This window comes from Pseudonaja textilis, chromosome 1 (genome assembly GCF_049901715.1).
Source record: "Pseudonaja textilis isolate UNSWEBS1 chromosome 1, rPseTex1.2, whole genome shotgun sequence".
NCBI lineage: Eukaryota > Metazoa > Chordata > Lepidosauria > Squamata > Elapidae > Pseudonaja > Pseudonaja textilis.
Window position 1 is genome coordinate 70435769 of NC_141990.1, and position 20509 is coordinate 70456277.

The following is a 20509-nucleotide window of genomic DNA, read 5'->3' on the forward strand; positions in this document are numbered from 1 at the left end:
CAAATGTATTAGCTCAGACATTTTGTAAATATAAAATAAGATCATGCAATTAGAAGAAAGGGAAGAGGAGGGACACACAGCCACTTTTCCCTTAATTCTGCCACTGTAGTGTCACCTCAAGATCAATACATCATTTTATAAAATTTGTCTTTAAATTTACAATTTAATGTTAATTTTAAAACCTGTGTTTCCCCATTGTTCAAGCATTATATTATACACAAAATTCTTTGCCCATTCAACTATTCCATGTTTCACATGTTCATTTTTTCATGTTCAATATCATTAAAAATTTATAAACCTTTCCAATAACACATTCCTCATTACTACACAGTACAATTTCAAATTCATTTTTACAAAATCAAACTGGTAGTTTTTTTATTGGGTTAAATGTTTCTTAAATACATAAACCAGCGACAGGTACACATCCTTCTGACTCTTAACTTTTCTTTGCACTTAAGGGTAGGTTCACCTTGATTAAAAAGTATTATTTGACCACAGGTCCTCTAGTCTGGTCATGCCATTGTTTCTTTTCTGAAAGAAGCTTCCTGAGGTAACATCTAAAACAGGCATCCCCAAACTTGGCAACTTTAAGACTTCTGGACCTCAACTCCCAGAATTCCTCAGCCACAAGTCTTAAAGTTGCCAAGTTTGGGGACCTAAAGAGATGACCTTTGTAAAGAAGATTTTCACAAATTAGTTTCGAAGAGATGCTTTGTTTGAAATGATGTTGAAGGAAAGTAGTAGTAAAATTTTGCATAGGCATTGCTTTATCAGTGTCTGGTGTTAATCCAGATTCCATTTAATGTATGACAAAGAGTGAGACAAATACATGTAACAATGGAAGGATAAACCCAACTATAAATGTAACTAAAGGCTTCAGTTAGTCTAAAACTAAAGAACTGAAATAATGTATTTTCAGGTGAGCTTCAGTTCTGAAAGGAAGTTGGATTAATTTATCATAATGGTGTTACTTATCTGTTCTACTTGGTATGTACCCTCTCTTTCATCGAACTCTCTCACACAAAAGCATAAATACAATTCTTCTTCAATTGTATTTTGAAAGACAATCTCAAGTCGTGATCTGGTTTGCTCCAGTTGCTGAAGACATTTTTTTTTTAATTGGATAAGCTGTGCATTAAACTCTTGCCAGTTTAGAGGCAACTTGATCTCCATTTGAAAATGGGAAGGTTTTCACAGCAGAACCAAATATGAAAAGAAACATCTGCAATAATAATTGTGTATTCATGCTATAAGGTTGCTCAAATTACGGTAGTAATGAAGCACTTCAGTGTTTAACTGACCATGTCTGCAGTAAGTTCTTAGATGGGATATATAGAGATATACCTCAGTGAAAGCACAGCCTGATAATAGGCATCACTTGCTTTTGACAGAGGGCATGCAGTACTGGAAAAAAAAATTAGAATCCATACAAGTATTTGATGTATGTTTAGTCAGAATAAAATAGGTGGCAGCTCCTGTAATGTAATCAGGGAGACCAAAGGAAAGGAACTGATGTCTCAGGGAGGTACCCAACAGTTTCAAATAATTCAGCAGAAATCTTAGCTCACTGTTCTGCCATAAGTAGAACTCTGATACTGGATTTGAATGGTTCTCTAAATCTTCCTAGAAAGTAAATTACCTGCAAAATACAAAATTGTGTTTTAGGCAACTGCAAACCTGATCGTTTTATTGGAATTAGGCCTTGAAACAAACACTGTGGGACAAAAATTATTATAAATCATTGAAGTTACTGAGTGTGAGATTTTAACAGTCTTGTACACAATATGGAGAAATTGATAGGTTTAATTAGATGGGACTTTTAAAATATAAACACACTCCCAGGTATTCGATCCTCACCGACTCAGCCTTCCATCTTTCCAAGGTCATTAAAATGAGGATCCAGATTGTGGGGGGCAATAATGCTGATTCTGTAAACCACTTAAAAAAGGCTGTAAAGTACCTTAAAGGGGTACTTTAGGAAGTCTTAAGTGCTATTGTGATAATAAGTCATAGAAATATTGCTTCTTAATTTGTTTATTTTTTTACTCTGCAGCTTTATCTATACACCAATAGAAATAAGTTTCAGGGATACCTTGGAAGAATAACTCCCATGAATGAGATGAGATGACACTGAGTAGCATAAGAATATTTTCAGAAACATGTATCCTATAGATTTATTTCATTTCATTTTTATTAAACAAATTTATATGGCCGTCCAAGTGACACACAGTGTGTGGTCTTGATAGGCTAACACTACTTCAGTCTGATTGACCTCTAGAGGAATTAAACTATATTTAAAGTAGTAATAACATCATCCATGCAGCATTGTTGACAGACTCTGCTTCTTGTCAGAAAGATAAGTGGGCATAAAATGTTGCAAGTACACCAGACAACTGAAGAAGCAAAAAGGACATTGGAAGCATATCTGAAGGACAGTGAAGAAGATACACTGAAGCTAATATACCATAAAGGCTTACTGAATACTGGAGAGACAAAACTGGCCTACCAAAAAAAAACCATATAAAGAATAGAAAAGAGACATGGGCATTATGTTAAAAAAAAAAAAGAATAGCAGGCAAAGCAGATAATAAGACCTGACAATGTCTAAAAGGTAAAGGTTCCCCTCGCACATATGTGCTAGTCATTTCCGGCTCTAGGGGGCGGTGCTCATCTCCGTTACAAACCTGAAGAGCCAGTGCTGTCTAAAGACGTCTCCAAGGTCATGTGGCCAGCATGACTAAACACTGAAGGTGCATGGAACGGTGTTACCTTCCCACCAAAGTGGTCCCTATTTTTCTACTTGCAGTTTTACATGCTTTCGAACTGCTAGGTTGGCAGAAGTGACAATGTCTAAGAGTAGGAAAACCGGAGAAGGAGACAGAGGGCTTAATTCTGGCCGCGCAAGAGCAAACTTTAAGAACAAATGCATACAAAGTCAGAATTGAGAAGACAGCAAATGTTATATCTGCAAAGAAGCTGAAGAAACAACAGATCGCCAAAGGAGTTGCTTCAAGAAAATCAAACTGACATGACAATGACAAAGTAGCAAAAATGGTGCATTAGAAGATCCGCAAGAAATGCCATTTGTCTGCAAGCAATGGGTGGGCCCACAACCAGGGAAAGCAATAGAAAAAAGAAAAAGAAGCTAAAGTTCTCTGAGACGTTAGAATGCAAACACATATCTGTTACGCAACACCCAGACTTAACCATTGTTCATAAGGAAGACAGAAAATCTGGATAGTGGACATGGCAGTACCTGAAGACTGCAGAAGAGAAAAACCTGGAGAAAAATCACAGTACAAAGACTTGCAAATATAACAACTATAGTGAAATAAAGCAAAGATAGCACTGATGGTAATAGGCAACTTGGGTGCTGTCTGAAAACATTTGTAGCACCATTTGAATACCATTGGCTCTGGACATTAGCATGTAAAGGACAGCTTTACTTGAAACAGTTTGCATCCTGCAACAATACCTTTAATATTATCAACAGCAACATCAGCCTATTCCTGGTCTTTGGGAAGGACTCGATAGTTGGACAAAAATACCAAAATTAGTCTCAGCAGTTGGGTGACCGTGTGATCAGCAAAAATAAGTAGATGTATCAGTGGCCCATCCTCTCCTTAATGGAATGCCAGGCCCCTATAGAAAACATTTGCCATTGGGCTAGCTATCTGAGTCAGGCAAACAATATCAATGAAGTGGTTTCTTAGACATCCAGGACCTAAGCTACATAAAATTTTAAAGGGAGTGACCAACATCTTGAATGGTCTCAGAAAGAAACGCATGTAGCATCTGCAGCAATTGTGTAACATGGCATTGGTTAGACAAATCCATGGGAGAAGCTGCTGCTTAGCTGGCAAAGTCCTACAATATTTAAGGCTTTAGAGGTCCATAAAATTTTCTTGAATTTAAACTCATAATTGAAAATAAAATGATATAGCGTGAAAATAAAATGGCATTTAACAGACATTTGCAAAATAACTAATACATCCTCCCATTCATCCATTAAACTGAGATTATATTGTACCTAAAGAGAGATTTTTCCAGACAATACTATTCAATTAATATTATGCATAATGAAACTTCTAGACCCCTGAAATTTAGGACAAATAATAGTTTCTTCTCTTGACAACTGATTTCCAAAATGAATTTACATAGTAATCACATTTTAAAAAGCTTAATACTTAAGCTGCATATGTGGAAGCATGCAAACTTTCTTAACAGGACTTATTCCTTTTCTCCAAAGGAACATGCTCTTCTCTAGCTTTACAACATTTGGCATGCTTCTTTCTAAATCATAAATCAAGAACTATCTTTCATCTCCCTCAAGGCCCACTTCAAACAGTTTGCCTATATTATTTAAATAATCACACACATTGGATTAAGTGATATAATGGATATGTATTAATTTTTATGCGACGTGCTTTCGGCTCTATGTATATGTGCATAGAAATTGGAGTTTGTGTGTATATATGCATATGAAAACATTTTTCTCTGTGACCTCATAGCACTTTCTGAAAATGTACAACCAATTTCTACTTTATAGAAACACAATTATTTTTCCTTGTATTTGGCTACATGGAATTGATTATTCAGTTGAACAAAATGCATGGAATCAGATTCCAAAGCATTTTCCATCATCCAAAATCCTCATAATGGGCTGCACCATCAGATAAGCATCAGAAAGGCAAGAATAGCATGGGAGACACTGGGTATACAGGTAGTCCTTGACTTATGACCCCAATTGAGCCCAACATTTTTGTTGCTAAGCAAGACAGTTGTTAAGTAAGTTTTGCCTCATCTTATGACCTTTCTTGCCACAGGTTGTTACGTTCATAACATGGTTGTTAAGTAAATCTGGCTTGCCCATTGACTTTGCTTGTCAGAAGGTCGCAAAAGGTGATCACATCTTGGGATGCTGCAATTATCACAAATACATGCCAGTTGCCAAGCATCTGAATTTTGATCACATGACCAGGGCATTACTGCAATAGTTGTAAGTATGAAAAACGGTCATCAGTCATTTTTTCAGTGCTGTTGTAACTTTGAACGACCATTAAATGAATAGTTGTAAGCCAAGGACAGTACAATCTGTGCCTACTTGGCTTAGAGCAAGGGTGTCAAACTCACGGTGTCATGGCAGTGTCATGTGACGTATCAGGACTTTTTTCCCCTTTGCTAAACCGGGCATGGGCGTGGTCAGCGCATGACGCATCTGGCCCGCAGGCTGGTAGTTTGACAGTCCTGGCTTAGAGCAAGCTTTAGAACTGTAAGATTATAAGGTTAGAATTAATTTAGAAATCAATCCCTTATACCAACCCTTTGCTCTGGGTAGGATCCTGACAAGGTTTAGTCAGAAGAAATATGCTCCATTTCCAGTCCGTATTTAAGAAGCTTGGCAATGGAAAGATTGCTATTCTGGAAGTGCCTCAAGGGCTAAGGCAACAATCATGAAATAGTGTGAAAACAATGGAGGGAATGGAATTTGCAAACTCTTTGTATATATAAATAGACGGCTTTCATGGCTGCCCCTGCTTTCATCTACAAAATGTGTGCCAGGAATTCAGCTCAACTATGTAGTGAGTGTATTAGCTTAATAATATAGGCAATTCAGGAATGCTACAGCACCCCCTTGCCCTTTCTTATTTGCAGTATTGCAGATTGTTTTAATGGGTCCAAATAATTGTTCAGACATATTTTGATACTTTTTTCCAGGTAAATGAATGTATATCATGGTAGAAACAGTTCAAATTAGGCAAAATAGTCTCTTACATTTATTCAAAATGCAAGCATTTCAGGGTTTCTATCGCCAGCTTTTTGTTTTGGGGACAGGATCCACTCCACACACATATTCGCATCCTCTTCACAATAAATTCATAACTTCAGAAGCTTTTCTTTAGCTTTTGAATGCTGTATTGTTTTAAAACATTATAATTACATTCCATCACCAAATAGAAAAGTATTTAGTTAGCTAACTTTTTAAAACAGAAACACTTCCTATTGCTTCTCTTCCAAAGTTGTTATTACTAGTTAACTCTAACAGATTCTAACCAGCCACTTCAGGGATCTATTTCTTCAGTCTGTTTAAACATTTGGGTGAATAAGATCTTTTATATTTTAATAACATTTAATAACATGGTGTTACTTTCCTGATGGAAATTTCTCAACAAAACCTCTTAATCAAAAGAAGTTGGGTTATTCTTGGTGACAAGAGCAAGTTTTCTACATTGCATTCCACTTGGTGGGAGAATCTCACCTTCCTGGAAATAAATCAAACAAAATAATCTGGTAAGGAGCAACAAGGGTAGCATGAGACAAGTAGAAAATAAATTGGAGACTTTCAGAAGGCATAGCCACTCCTGGAAAAAGAAAAAGGCCAAACCTTGAAAGCCCTTGTGAACAAATGTCTGGCCCCACAAGCTTCAAGGAAATGAGGTAGAGAATCGCAAAACACTTGGACAGTTACTCAGCTTGCCAATACGTTTTCCACCAGAATAGCAGTAAACATGGGCAGGACCTCTTGGTATGCTCTCCAAACAGCCCCAACTAAGCAGAGACCATTTGCTGTGAAGTCACCAACTGTTCAGATGAAGGTTTTGAACAGATGCTCTCCTGCCTAGCAATCAACAGCTAATAAGAGGCTGAAGCATTCGAATTTTAGTAGATAGGAGAGGGTATGAAACCAATAGGTGAAAGGACATGTTGCTGTACATTTAAAAGACAAGGATTTATCTCTGAATTAGCTTGCTGAAATCAATCATTTGTTTTCAGATGGATGAAAAATATATAATTGGCCGTAAGTGATCAGATGCTGAAAAAATTGCTACCCTGACATGGCTTTCTATTGTGATTGACTCTTATTGATCTAAAAGAAAGGACCCTGTAATATCATCTAAGAAAAATTTAGAATAAGGAAAATCTCCATTTAAAAGGCTTTTTAAAAAGTTAAGGCAGGCAGCAATACATTATTGTTCAAAAATAGCTTCATATTCATTTAATTTTAAAAAAAGGAAAGCAGACTCAAAAAAAAAATCTCCTAGAAGTGGAGAATGCAGTTATAGGAGAAAAATATACAATTGAGCAATCAGCCTTTTTGAGAACTGTTTAACAGCTGCTAAAATAACCGGTGTGAATATTTCATCTGTCATCAAGTGAATTATGGAGTGTTATGGAGTATTATGGAGTGGACAGAATCATTACATAAGAAACAGATGAAAAATATGAAGTATCCTATAGAATTTCTCTATTTGTCTTCACATATCCTTTCTATATGAATATGCTAATAGGTCTGATATGACATTATTTTGGCAAGTTCCATAGAGTTTGTCTTCAAGTCACTTTTGACTCCTGGAGACTGCCTGGACAGATCACTGCATTTTCTTGGCAAGGTTTTTGGAAGTTGTTTGCCACGGCTGCTTTTTTAAAGCTGAGAGAAAAGTGACTGGTCCAAAGTCCTCCATCTGGCTTCATGTCTAACAGAGATTAGAACTCACAATTTTCCAGTTTCTTGTCCAGTGTCTTTAATCACTATACCAAACTGGCCCTTTCACCTCTGTTAAGGCTGCGCATCTCTTTTGACACGTGTCCTTTAAGTCTTTGCTTTACTTGAGTCAACCATACAGCCGTTTCTGCTTCCCGGGCAGTAGTTTTGTAACTTTCTCCCAGTTGCATAGCCGCTTCCCTGGGAAAAATTTGAACATAGGAAATAAACTGGTGAGCTTGAAAAAAATATGTGACTGATTTATTAATTTGAGATGAAGTATTTTCTGGGTTGTTCTGCAAGTTGCAAATCACCTCTCTGGAAGGATTTGCATTGCCCCAATATGCACCTCACATTTTTATTGATCACAGACAGAGTTTTCTTTAAAAACTCTATCACAACCTGCAACCATTAAAACAATCAAGAAAATAGCCTATAATAAAATGACTGCCAGAGTAGGCATTTTAAACATCAGATTGGAAAATTTATTGTATGTTAGAACGAAGTTTTAAGGACAAACTGTAAAATCGTGAGTTTAAAAATAAAGCCCAGAGGGAAACTACTATTCAAAAATGATTTTTAAAAAAGATTTCCAGGTTCTGAACAGGCAACATTTGTTTTGCTAAGCAAAGATCCTAATCACTTTGTGTTACTCCACTACTGAGAAAGGGGGTTGGAAACTATTAGAGTACACATAAGCTCAATTAAAAGGGTGGTTCTTATACAAAAGAGTCAGTGAGTTGCTGAGGTTGTCTGTCACAAATTCAAGCATTCAAACCCAAATGGACAGGAGCACTCGAAGAGATATAAAATGTACTTTGGAAGTTGAACAGAGGTCAGTTTGAAAGCTTCTGTCTATTGTCTATTTCTTTCTTCCAGGAATTACTATTTGAATTACTATCTTCTGATGGTACAACCAACAGTAAAAATAAATCCAAAATCTAAGTTAGCAAATCATGCTCAATTCTTAGTGATTAAATAGATACATTTTCTCCATGATGATCTGTCCCTAACATGCTCCTTCAGCTTGTCCAATGACACTCTAATTACCAATTGTCCCAAAGGTATTTTTTCAGGAGGCAACTGGACTTGTTTTTTCTTTGTGAAGATGTTTCACTTCTCATCCAAGAAGCTTCTTCAACTCTGACTCCATAGACTATGCAGAGAATCTGCATAGACCTCTAATTACCAATCTTTCTTTGGCTGCCCATAATATTCTCAGGTATCTTCTTTAATCCCAAAGTTCAAAAGTGACAACACTCTTCCTATTTTGCTTGTTCAAAGACCAATGTTTGCTTCAGTAGAGCCACCTCCTGGCATTTGTTCTAGAGCCTTAATTCAACTTGTTTTGGATCATCACCACTTTGTATTGTGAATAATTATTTACATATTGTTAGTGTTTGGGGATAAACCCCCGAGCTGAGTGCACAGCAGCAGTCAAGCCAGGCAGCCAAATGAGAGAGAGGCTGGGCCCAAGAGTATACACACACTGAGACAAAAACACTGTTTGTGGTTTAAATAGGTATTTAATTCATACAGAGATTAAGAATAGTCATTCAGTCCATGTATCAGTATCCAGTTTATCAATCCAGTTATCAAGTCTCTTTAAACAGTAAATACAATGTCTTTATCTGCTTGTATATCTTCTTCTTAAGATACCTTTCTCTCAAGTACTAACGCTGAATCCACAGCTCACCAGTAAACAGTCCTTGTGTTCAGGTGAAATGGTATCTGGCACAGTAGCCTCCAAAGTAAGCAGATAGACCTTCCAGCAACAGTAGACAGCAGACCAGGAACAGTAACCAGGTGCATCTAGAAGCCGGACTCAGACAGTTGCATCCAGAAGCCGGGGCTATTACGTTTCCCTCTACCTATATGGCTGCCTGCAACCGCACCCACAATGACATTGCAGTTTCTTGTGCTTAAAGCTACATAGCACTTAATCCTAGGTTTACATATTTATTCAACCCAAACCAGTTGGAGTATCCATATACCCAACATTCTCCCCTTTTGGGTGATATAAATATGTAATGCCTTCACAATCTTAACCCATATTTTCCACAATTCTCTAGATGCTTAATAGCACCTTGGGCTTTAGTAAAATGATCAGCTACATTGTCCTCCGACATGCAGTACTCCAGCTGTATCAATTTACTCTGTACAGATTCTCTTACATTAAGATACCTCAAATCTGTATGTTTACTTCTAGTTTTAACTGCAATACTTGTAGCCATTTTAATTGCTGCCTGATTATCCTCATGTACAACTATAGGGTAATTTACAGTTATACCCATATCTTTCAACATTTGTTTATACATAATTAACTCAGTACACAATAAAGATAAACAGGAGAATTCTGCCTCCATAGTAGACAAACTTATATGCTGTTGCCTTATTGACTTCCAGCCAATTAATGTCTTACCCAGCATTATGGCTGTTCCTGAAGTCGACTTTCTAGTATCTCTTTCTGCTGCAAAACTAGCATCTGCATAAGCACTCAATATGAGATCACCTTCTGGTTCTAAATACAGTGCATGGTTTAATGTACCTTTAAGATATCTTAAGATTCTTTTCAATGCTATCCAGTGACATTGAAGCGGATCATTATTGTGTCGAGCCAGCTGATTAATACTAAAAGCAATATCTGGCCTTGACCAATTGCTAATATATGATAAGCTACCAATCAAGGATTGATACAGTTCCTTATCAAACTTGGGACTTTGAGTATCCATTTTGCAAATATCCTGACTCATTGGAGTCTTTGCAGGCTTACAAAGTTCCATTTTATAATCTACTAGCAATTTAGATATCTTATCTTCTTGAGATATCTTAAACCCTTTCTGTGTTCTCAGTATATTCAATCCTAGATATCTCTTTATCTCCCCTAATTGCTTGATTTTTATTTTCTTGGCTAATGATGCAATTATTTCATTTGCTTCATCATTAGTCTTAGTTATCAGAGCAATATCATCAGTAAACAACAATAATAATGATATCTTCCCATTCTTTTCTCTCTTAAATAGACATGGGTCAGCTAAACCAGCTTTAAATCCTATATTGTTCAGCTCCTTTACAATATACTGGTTCCATTCATAGCCCGATTGTTTAAGACCATATAGGCTCTTTTTTAACAACCAACAATCATCATTATTATCACCTTTCAATCCACTAGGCTTTTTCATATATACAGTATGTCTTAGTGGAGCATGCAAGTAAGCAGTTTCCACATCTAAATGGTTAATTATATATTTCTTGCTTGCTGCCCACACTAAGGCTGCCCTTAACGTTGCTGCTTTAAGACTAGGTGCAAATACTTCATCATAGTCCTTTGCACTTTGTCTAAAGCCTTGGGCTACTAACCTTGCCTTATGGATCGTATTTCCATCTTTGTCAGTCTTTATCTTAAAAATCCATTTGCAGCCAATGGGTTTTACACCAACAGGTAATCTCACATTTTCATATACTTTCATATCCTTCAAGGATTTCAATTCCTTATTCATTGCTGCATACCAATTATCTTTCTCTTTAGAAGGATATCTTTTTATCTCATCCACAGTAGATGGGATTCTATTTTCCTGGCACACTGTATTAGCCTGGTATCTATCAGGCGGTCTAGGAATACGTGTAGTCCTTCTGGGTATTACTGGGCTTGGTTGAGTTACTACCTGTTCCTCATCTTGCTCAGCTATTTCTTCCTTTACTTCTTCTATGGGCACTATCTCTTCCTGTACTTCTCGCTTTACATTTTTCTTAAAGTTACAGGGATACTTAATGGGATTTCTATGTGATTCAATAATCACCTCGTTATTGCTATCCTGTTCTAACTTATCCCATCCTACGTGCTCTAGAAATTGGGCATTGGCACTACATAACACTCTAGATGTGCCTTTCTCCCAAAATCTATATGCCCTATGGTTAGCTTGATAACCAACGAAGAAAAATTGTTTAGCTCTGTGTTTCCCTTTACGCCTGAGTTGTGTAGGGATATGCACCCATGCTGGTGCACCAAATGTGTGCAGGTAACTCAGATCAGGCTTCCTGCCATGCCACATGGTGAATGGTATTTCACCAGTGGTTGAGTTAACCACATTATTTAATAAATTATTAGCACACATTGTTGCCTCCCCCCACAAAGAATCAGGTAATCCAGAATCAGTTAACATAGTACGGGTCATCGCCTGCAATGTTTGGCCTCGCCTTTCTATAAATGCATTGTGTTGTGGTCTGTATGGTGCAGATGTCTTATGAGCTATTCCAGCTGCCTTTAACCTATTCTGGAATTTGCTATTTACAAATTCCGTGCCATTATCTGTCACCAAGGTTATCAGTTGCCGTTTGCTTTTCCTTTCAGCAAACTTTAACCAGTTGAAGAAATGTTGATATGTTTCAGTTTTGCTTTTCATTAAGTAGCAAAACCCATATCTAGAGTAATGGTCCATAATGCTCAGTATATATCAGAGCACCCCCATACTGGGTTTCTTTGGACCTATAATGTCTGCAAATACAACTTCTAAAGGTTCTTTAGTTTTAAAACCATTTAGCCTATTTGCAGGCAATATTTTACTCTTATCTTCACAACAGACATTACAACGCAAATACTTATCACAGGGTTTTAACCTTATTCCTTCAGATAACTCTACTGTACGTTTTAGCATTTTAAAATTTACATGCCCCAAACGCCTATGCAATAAATGGATACAATCATCATGAGGCTTGACATTATTAAATACAGTTTGTGCCTCCCCTTTCTTACTATCATGTAAGACATATAATGCTCCATTTAAAGCTGCAGTTACCTTTTTGTTATCCCTTTCCAGTGTGCACTTATTATTCTCAAATGTAACCACATATCTAATTCTCTCACAGAAAGTAAATTCATTTTTAACTGTGGTACATATAACATGTTTATATTCTGGTCTAAACATGGACAATAAGCAATACCTTGACCCTTGGCCTTGAGGTGCCACCCGTTAGCGAGTGATATATGCTGAGAGCTTGTAGACATTTTTATAAACTTTGTCTTATCTCTCGTAATGCAGTGGGATGCTCCACTGTCCACCACCCATAAATCACTCTTCACTTCACAGTTGCTGTATGTGGCTAATTCAAAGGATTTCTTTGGCTTCTTTACATTCTGGCGTTTTCCTTTTCTGCAGAATCTTGCCAAATGTCCTCTGCCTCCACAATTAAAACACTTTTTAATTGTGTATGCCGTTGAAGATAACTTCTCTTCTTCCGGGTGCTTTCCTTTACACAGCTGGTTTCTCTCAGGCTTTGAAGATAATTTCTCTTCCTTATTCTTATCTTCCCTCAGCTGGGCACGTTCACTCCTTCTCTTGGCTTCCTCTAATAGCCGGCCGGTTATCTCAGTTACTGATAAACTGTCTTTAGGCAATACTTCCAATGCAGTCACAAAATCATCATAGCTTCGATCCAGAGAAGACAATATGATGTATACTTGTTGCAACTCATTAAAAATAAGCTCTTTTTCTTGCAGTTGTTGAAAAATGCTTTTCATACAGTTTAAATGAGTCAACATGTCTCCATTTATCTCAAGATGTGTTCTAAACAGCTTCCGTGTAAGATTGATATGAGCTCCTACACTGTCTCGAACATAAATCCTTTTGAGATTATTCCAGCAATCTGCAGCGTTTTCCACTCCTCGGATATGAATGAGTTGCTGGTCAGACAGGGTGAGACCTATGATGCACAAAGCCTGCTCATTCTTTCGTTCATAGTCCTGTATCAGTTTATAATCCTCTTCATCATTAGGATCTAAGTTAGATACATCTGGTGGGTTTGTAATTATGTCCCATAAACCTTCTCTTTGTAGAAGTAAACTACATTTCATTGACCATGAAACATAGTTTGTTCCATCTAGTCTGGATATCATGGACAGACTTGGCAAATTTACTTGTGCCATTTCTCTTGAGAAAAATAACTATTTAACAAACAGTTTGTCTTTACAGCAATGTGTAACTCTTGACCAAAACTCTCACTGGTATATCCTGGTTAGCTAGACTGTGCACACTGCTGGGCCCATAACCAATGTTAGTGTTTGGGGATAAACCCCCGAGCTGAGTGCACAGCAGCAGTCAAGCCAGGCAGCCAAATGAGAGAGAGGCTGGGCCCAAGAGTATACACACACTGAGACAAAAACACTGTTTGTGGTTTAAATAGGTATTTAATTCATACAGAGATTAAGAATAGTCATTCAGTCCATGTATCAGTATCCAGTTTATCAATCCAGTTATCAAGTCTCTTTAAACAGTAAATACAATGTCTTTATCTGCTTGTATATCTTCTTCTTAAGATACCTTTCTCTCAAGTACTAACGCTGAATCCACAGCTCACCAGTAAACAGTCCTTGTGTTCAGGTGAAATGGTATCTGGCACAGTAGCCTCCAAAGTAAGCAGATAGACCTTCCAGCAACAGTAGACAGCAGACCAGGAACAGTAACCAGGTGCATCTAGAAGCCGGACTCAGACAGTTGCATCCAGAAGCCGGGGCTATTACGTTTCCCCTCTACCTATATGGCTGCCTGCAACCGCACCCACAATGACATTGCAGTTTCTTGTGCTTAAAGCTACATAGCACTTAATCCTAGGTTTACATATTTATTCAACCCAAACCAGTTGGAGTATCCATATACCCAACACATATGTTTACATTTCCTTCTCCACATTATCTGTTATATTATTAGTTTGAGTACAGTGTTATCATTATTTCAATTTAAGAGCATCTATTACACTACTATCTGCCTTTGATATTGCTGTTGCTTCCTGTTTATGAATCACAAAATGTGACATGCTTGGCTGCTCATTTTATCATGTCTTCCAGGTTCCATATTTGTCATGTTATAATCTTACTAGCTCCGATAGTTCTCTATTTAGTTATGTTTACCTACACTTTCTGTATCATCAGCTGCATGTTTTTGATGCTTTCTCCTTTATTGCATCATAAATCTTCATAAACAGTGTTTATTCATGCTTCATAGTACACTGATATAATATCAGCCAGGAATTTTCTTCCCTGCATTACTCCATTTTCCTTTCTAAGTCATTTTATGTTTTTGACATGAAATGCAATTTACAATTCCTTGGAATTACATTTTTAATACTGACTGCCTTTTTGGGGGTTCATACTACTTGGTTATGGCATTCTTTTTAATAGAGGCTGCAGTTAAGCAGCAGTCAGTTCTGTGCCAAAAACTATCATCACCATGCTGTACAATGAAGAGAAACAATGCAAAACCCTTAATTTGATACATTTTGCCAGGACTGTGCAACTTTTATTATGTTCGGAACAGCTGGATTGTAATAGATAAAAATATTTGGGAAATTGATTGTGGATTAAAAGATCGAAATGACCAAATATAGCTCCATATCTTTTCAAGAAGGGGAAGAAAGGGGATCCAAGAAACAACAGTCAAGTGAGAAAGGGTAGTAGAACAACTTGTCAATGTATCTGAACATAAAGAATTTTGACAAAGTATTAAAACAGACTGTCAGGCAACACATATGTGAGAAAAAAATGCTGTCCTTATAAGAACTATGACAGGTTACTCAAGATTGTGTCATGTCAGACTAACTATATCTTATGAGAGAACGACTTCATTGATGGAACAAGCAAATATTGTGCTGCAGTTTTAACTTAGCAAAACATTTAACAGAGTCTTATAACATAAAAGATAAGTGAATATGGAGTAGTATAGCATAGTACACTCCAGTGAATTCCCTCCCCTTCCAGATTCAAAGGATCCTTTGTATGTGGGTCACTGAAATAGTTCTTGCATGAACCTGGAAATATCTAGTAGCCTCCTTCAAAATTCTGTCCTCATCATGTATTATTCATCATCTTTATAAATGTCCTAACCTAGAGGTCAAAATAAAAGGGAAACAAGTTCACAATATCCAGATAACATTCAGAAGAGGCTTAAGGAGACATCTCTTTAATTCACTTGGACCATAAAAAGGAGGAGGAAGAGATACAGCACAATCAGATTTGCATGATGCTGTTGTTATAGCCAACCTCGTGTTCTAGTTTTTGCAGGGAGTTGATTTCATAGTCTGATATACCTAGTTGTGCTGACACTTGGGAGGTTGGTTAATAGCATGGAGAACACAATCACAATTGAGAAAAATCTCAGTTGCCAAGGACAAATCAAATAGGACAGTGTTCAAGTTATGATCCTGCAACCTAAAAATCAACTGCATAGATTGGGTTGATGAGGAATGCATTTGAGGAAAGACCTAGGAACCCTACTGAAACATCAGCTCAGCATGAACGAAGGTAAGCAAGCAGCTTGAAAGGATATTGCATGTGGGGCTACATTAATGCAACCAAAGTGTCTGGCTTATGAAAAGTAATTGTTCTATTATACATAGCTAAGACTTGTACCAGGACCCCTAGGTCCAATTACGGGTATCACAATTTAGTCATTTTTACCCTGCCATTCTAAATGTTTTATCAAATCAATTTACAAAGCAAAAAGATCAACACACAACATGATACTCTGAACTAACTGAAAGGACATCTCCAATCAATAGCAATTTATTTTCCTTCTGCTTGATCCCATCTTCTACTATTTTCGGTGTGATTTCTCATCTGATCTCTTGACCCCTAGCTTCAGCAGGATGAGGCATAAAATTTCATTATATAATCCTAAGGTAGCTGCTGTTATCTCCAAGCTTCTGCCTTCATTTTAGATTTCTAAGTACAGTCTGAATGTGGCACCATCTTTGCTATATTTGAGAGTCTCTTTTCTGGGTTTCGGTTCTTTTTTTTTTTTAAATAAAAAAGCTAGTTTTTCAGATCTTGGAGACTCATGTGTTTACAAACAGCAAACTTAAAAGAATCCTTTGTCTCAAGAGAGCAGATATCCCTTTCTACAGCATTGAACACTGCTGAGAATCTTCAGAAGTCTGGGACACAGCTAGACAGGTTATTTATAAGCCCTAATCTTGTTATTGGAAATAAACAAGTATTTCTTCCACCTTTTTCTTCCTCAACAGAAATGATTAATGGCTTAACCCAAGCATGTTACACTTAGGAATTCCTTACTAGGAATTCATAGCATCATCCAAGCCTTTTGAGGCTAGTCCAATGCTGACAAAGATGGACTTTGTATTGCCAGAGTGATGGATGGGTGAAGCAAGCGCAGAAATGCTCATCATCACTTTCTCAGAGATAGGAAATATGAAAATACTGTTTTATCCTGCATGAAAAAACTGATAAGAAACACGCACACAGTCAGTAAAATGCGAATGTAGGCTGAAATGCCCAAACACACATGAGCGTAACATAGCATTCTTAGACAAAACACTCAAACTCAATGGGATAATTACCTGTGTAATTTAATCATTTCTCCATTGCATTGCTTGTATAGCTATTGTGGAGACATAAGCAAGTCAAAGTACAGATAGTCATTGACTTAAAATCATTCATTTAGTGACCAAAGGTACAACAGAACTGGGGGAAAAACTGACTTACAACCAGTCCTTGCAGTTACAACTGTCACAGTACTCCCACAGTCATGGGATCCAAATTCAGTCACTTGCATTTATGTATTTATGATGCTTGCTTGCAACATCCCAGGTTGCCATTAATGACCTTCCTAGCCACCATCCTACAAACAAAGTCAATGGGAGAAGCCAGATTTGCTTAAAGACTGGGTGATCCACTTAACAACCATAATGATTTGCATAACAACCATGGCAAGAAAAGGTATTAAAATCTGGGACAACTCCCTTAAGAACTGCCTTGCTTAAGATGGAATGGAAATTCTGATCCCATTTGTGGTCATAACTCAAGGAATACCTGTGCACTAATTTCATCAGTCCTTACCCTTCACTCCTGTGCAGATATTGAAAAGACGCAGTCCTGCTTTCAATAAATCAGGATTTTCAGAGGTCAGTCTTTATACAGTATCCTGACTTATTTCTGGATCTTGGTAGAAAAGGCATTTGTTCTGTCCTAGGCCTCCTCAAAAAGCACTAAGTCAATTCCGAGTCCGGCAAAAACTTCTTTTATTACATTAATGTGAATTTATTTCATTCACAGTCAGCCAACGGCTTGGCAAACAGCCTTGCAAAGCTGTGTATATTAATTAGCTCAGACCTTTATCAATCCTGGAACGCTGCCGGTAAAATTCCATACTCAGTGCTGACAGGGAAGGGCTGGGTTATACAGACAAATCTTCACGAGTCTGGAACGAATAGATGACTGAACAAGTGAGTTGTTTCCTGCAAAAGCCCCCTCCCTTTTTGCTTCTCTTTTAATCCTGATGGGAGGGGCCATTCATTGTCCACCTATGGCCTTACTTCCATGTCGACCATGAGTCAAATCTATCTATCTATCTATCTATCTATCTATCTATCTATCTATCTATCTATCTATCTATCTATCTACACACACACATATATATATATATATATATATATATATATATACATACATACATATACATATATATATATATACACACATATACATATATACATTTTACAGCATATATTGAGCAATGGTTAATTTTTTTTCTTTATCATTGACATGATCTGCCTTGTTACAATAACTGCTTCGTTCTTTTAATGTTTTAATTTCTCTATATAGTTTATGATTAAATGCACATCTTCTGTCATTTCTATAACTTATCCAAATATCAAATATTACTGTGCTTTTTCAATTGTATCAATTTTGTATTTTTTGTCCTGCCATGAAACTAAAAGCCCCTTTGGAATGAGCCACCTAAATGGAATACCATTTCTAATAAGTTGAGTTGATAAAAACTCTGCTCTATGACTCTCCTGGATATTTGTTTCAGTGTAACCACTTCATGGTCTTTGTATACAAGTGGTTCATCTCTGGTCTTACTATAGAGAAGGTCTTGTGTTGTCTTCCTCACAAATCGAATGTAAACCTCTCGGGGTAATCTATGTCTCCTCGCATAGTGTGTATATACTCTGTAGACCTCGTCTACATCATTTTCAATTTCCAGTTTGGGTTTCTGTAAAGCTGCCACTATCAGATTCGTCATAATAGCATGTAAATCTTCCTTTTTGTCTTCCACCACATTTTGGAACCTAAGATGAAATTATGCCTTCTCTAATTCCATGTGTACCATCGAATCCTGGAGTTCGCAGTAGACCACTTTCCAATTTTGTTCTGAATCCTCTAATTTCTTCTCCACCATCTCCATTCTTGCCTCTGCTAAATTTAATTTCTGTTCATTTTTTATCACTTCTTCCTGCATCTTTCCAATCTTACTATTCAAATTTTGTATTTCATTTTTCACTTGTCCTATGGCAGTTCTCATCTCTGTTTTCATGTCTTCATAGTTCCTCGCTATCAATTTGTGGGTTTTTACCATCATTTCCTGCATCATAGTGAACGTTGCCTGTACTGTCTGCAGGCTTTGAGCTGAACTAGTTTTTTCTGCCAATAACATTGCATCTATAGATCTCTGCCCCATAGGTGAAGTCATCGTTGTAGTTTTCTTTCCTGATTTTACATTTGTAATTGATGTTGTCACCATTTTAACTATCTGTAGCAGCTCTTTCCAATCTGCCATCAACTATTCTTAGTAGAGCACTATTTTCCTCTCCTTTTCAGTTCAATAGTAATATTAATACATATATTATTATATTATTAATTGCCAAAATTCTATTATGGAAAATCACAATCAGCTCTTATTTCTATTTTTTCTTATTGAACTTATTGAACTATTACAATACTTAGGAGAATTCAATATTAATCAAATACAGATATATTTACTCACAAAATCAACAGTCTTATATGATTAATTAATTAGTTTAAAGCAGCCAATTCATTAAAGTAATTAAATTCTTATCTATATTTAAATATCAATTAATCTATTTCTTTAGAGTTCTTAATTATATGCTTACCTCAGAATAAAAATACCTCAATTTCTTACTATATGATTGTTATTTAAAGGTCTGAGTTCTATATTGATACAACACACTTTCAATTGTCCAGTTATTCAAAAATTATTAACCAGTATTCTTAGCTCAATATTCTAACACATATATATCTATTAAGATTATGTTTTACCAATATTATTTAGTTACATCTATGTTTGACAGTTTGAATGATGTCTATGGATCTTCTTCTTTTTTATTTTTTTTATAAATACTTTATTACAGTTCTTAGTTCGAGTTCAAAATGTCCTCTTAAATTTGCAGTTACTTCCACTGTTTCGTTTCTCCTTTCTATTTTGGCTTCTTCTTGCTCCTTTATTCTTTTTCTCCACACAGTCCTAGTTCCACTTATAAATCTTAGTTATCTTATTTCTTCCTTTTTTCGTTATCACAGTTATCAGACAAATATTACAATTATAAGGTTTCTTTCCTCAATCCTTTCCTTAAATCTTTCGAAGTGTCAATTGTTCTCCTTTCAAGTTTTTACTCTCAGCTATTCTTCCGATCTCTCTGTCTCACTTGGACACGTCACTGTCACTTTCTATTTCTTCCCACAGTTCTCAAATGTCAAACGCCAAAAAATATAGTTATACAACCCACTTTTCAACTCCCAAGATAAAAGTAAATGCTGTTGTCTCACCCTTCAGCTCCTCCGTTTTCAGCACTCCATTAATCAGCATGAATTACTACCATTTCTTTAGTTAGTACTCCTTCCGCCACTTCACTACACTGTTCAGTTTGGAGTTTCAATTTTCAATTTTCCTTTGTAGTATAAATCAGTATTCTGGAAATCTTCTTTAAGTTCACCTTTCCACTACTCAATTTACTGTTCTCCACTCTTTGCTTCCTTCCTTCTTCTTTAAGCTGCTGAGCTTCAACGTCTTTGGTTCTAATCTGTAGGATCTCCCTCTTCTGCTGCTGGTTTTCGGGGGATTCTCTTGTAATCTCCAGGATTGCAGCACCTCCCCAAGATCTCCAGGTCTTCCCCTTTCGTCTGTCTACCCCTCCAAGGTCCGACATGCTCCTGGAAGCCACCAAACAGCAAAAATCGGATCCTTTCATTGCGGCGATCCGCTCCTCAGGTCCGCA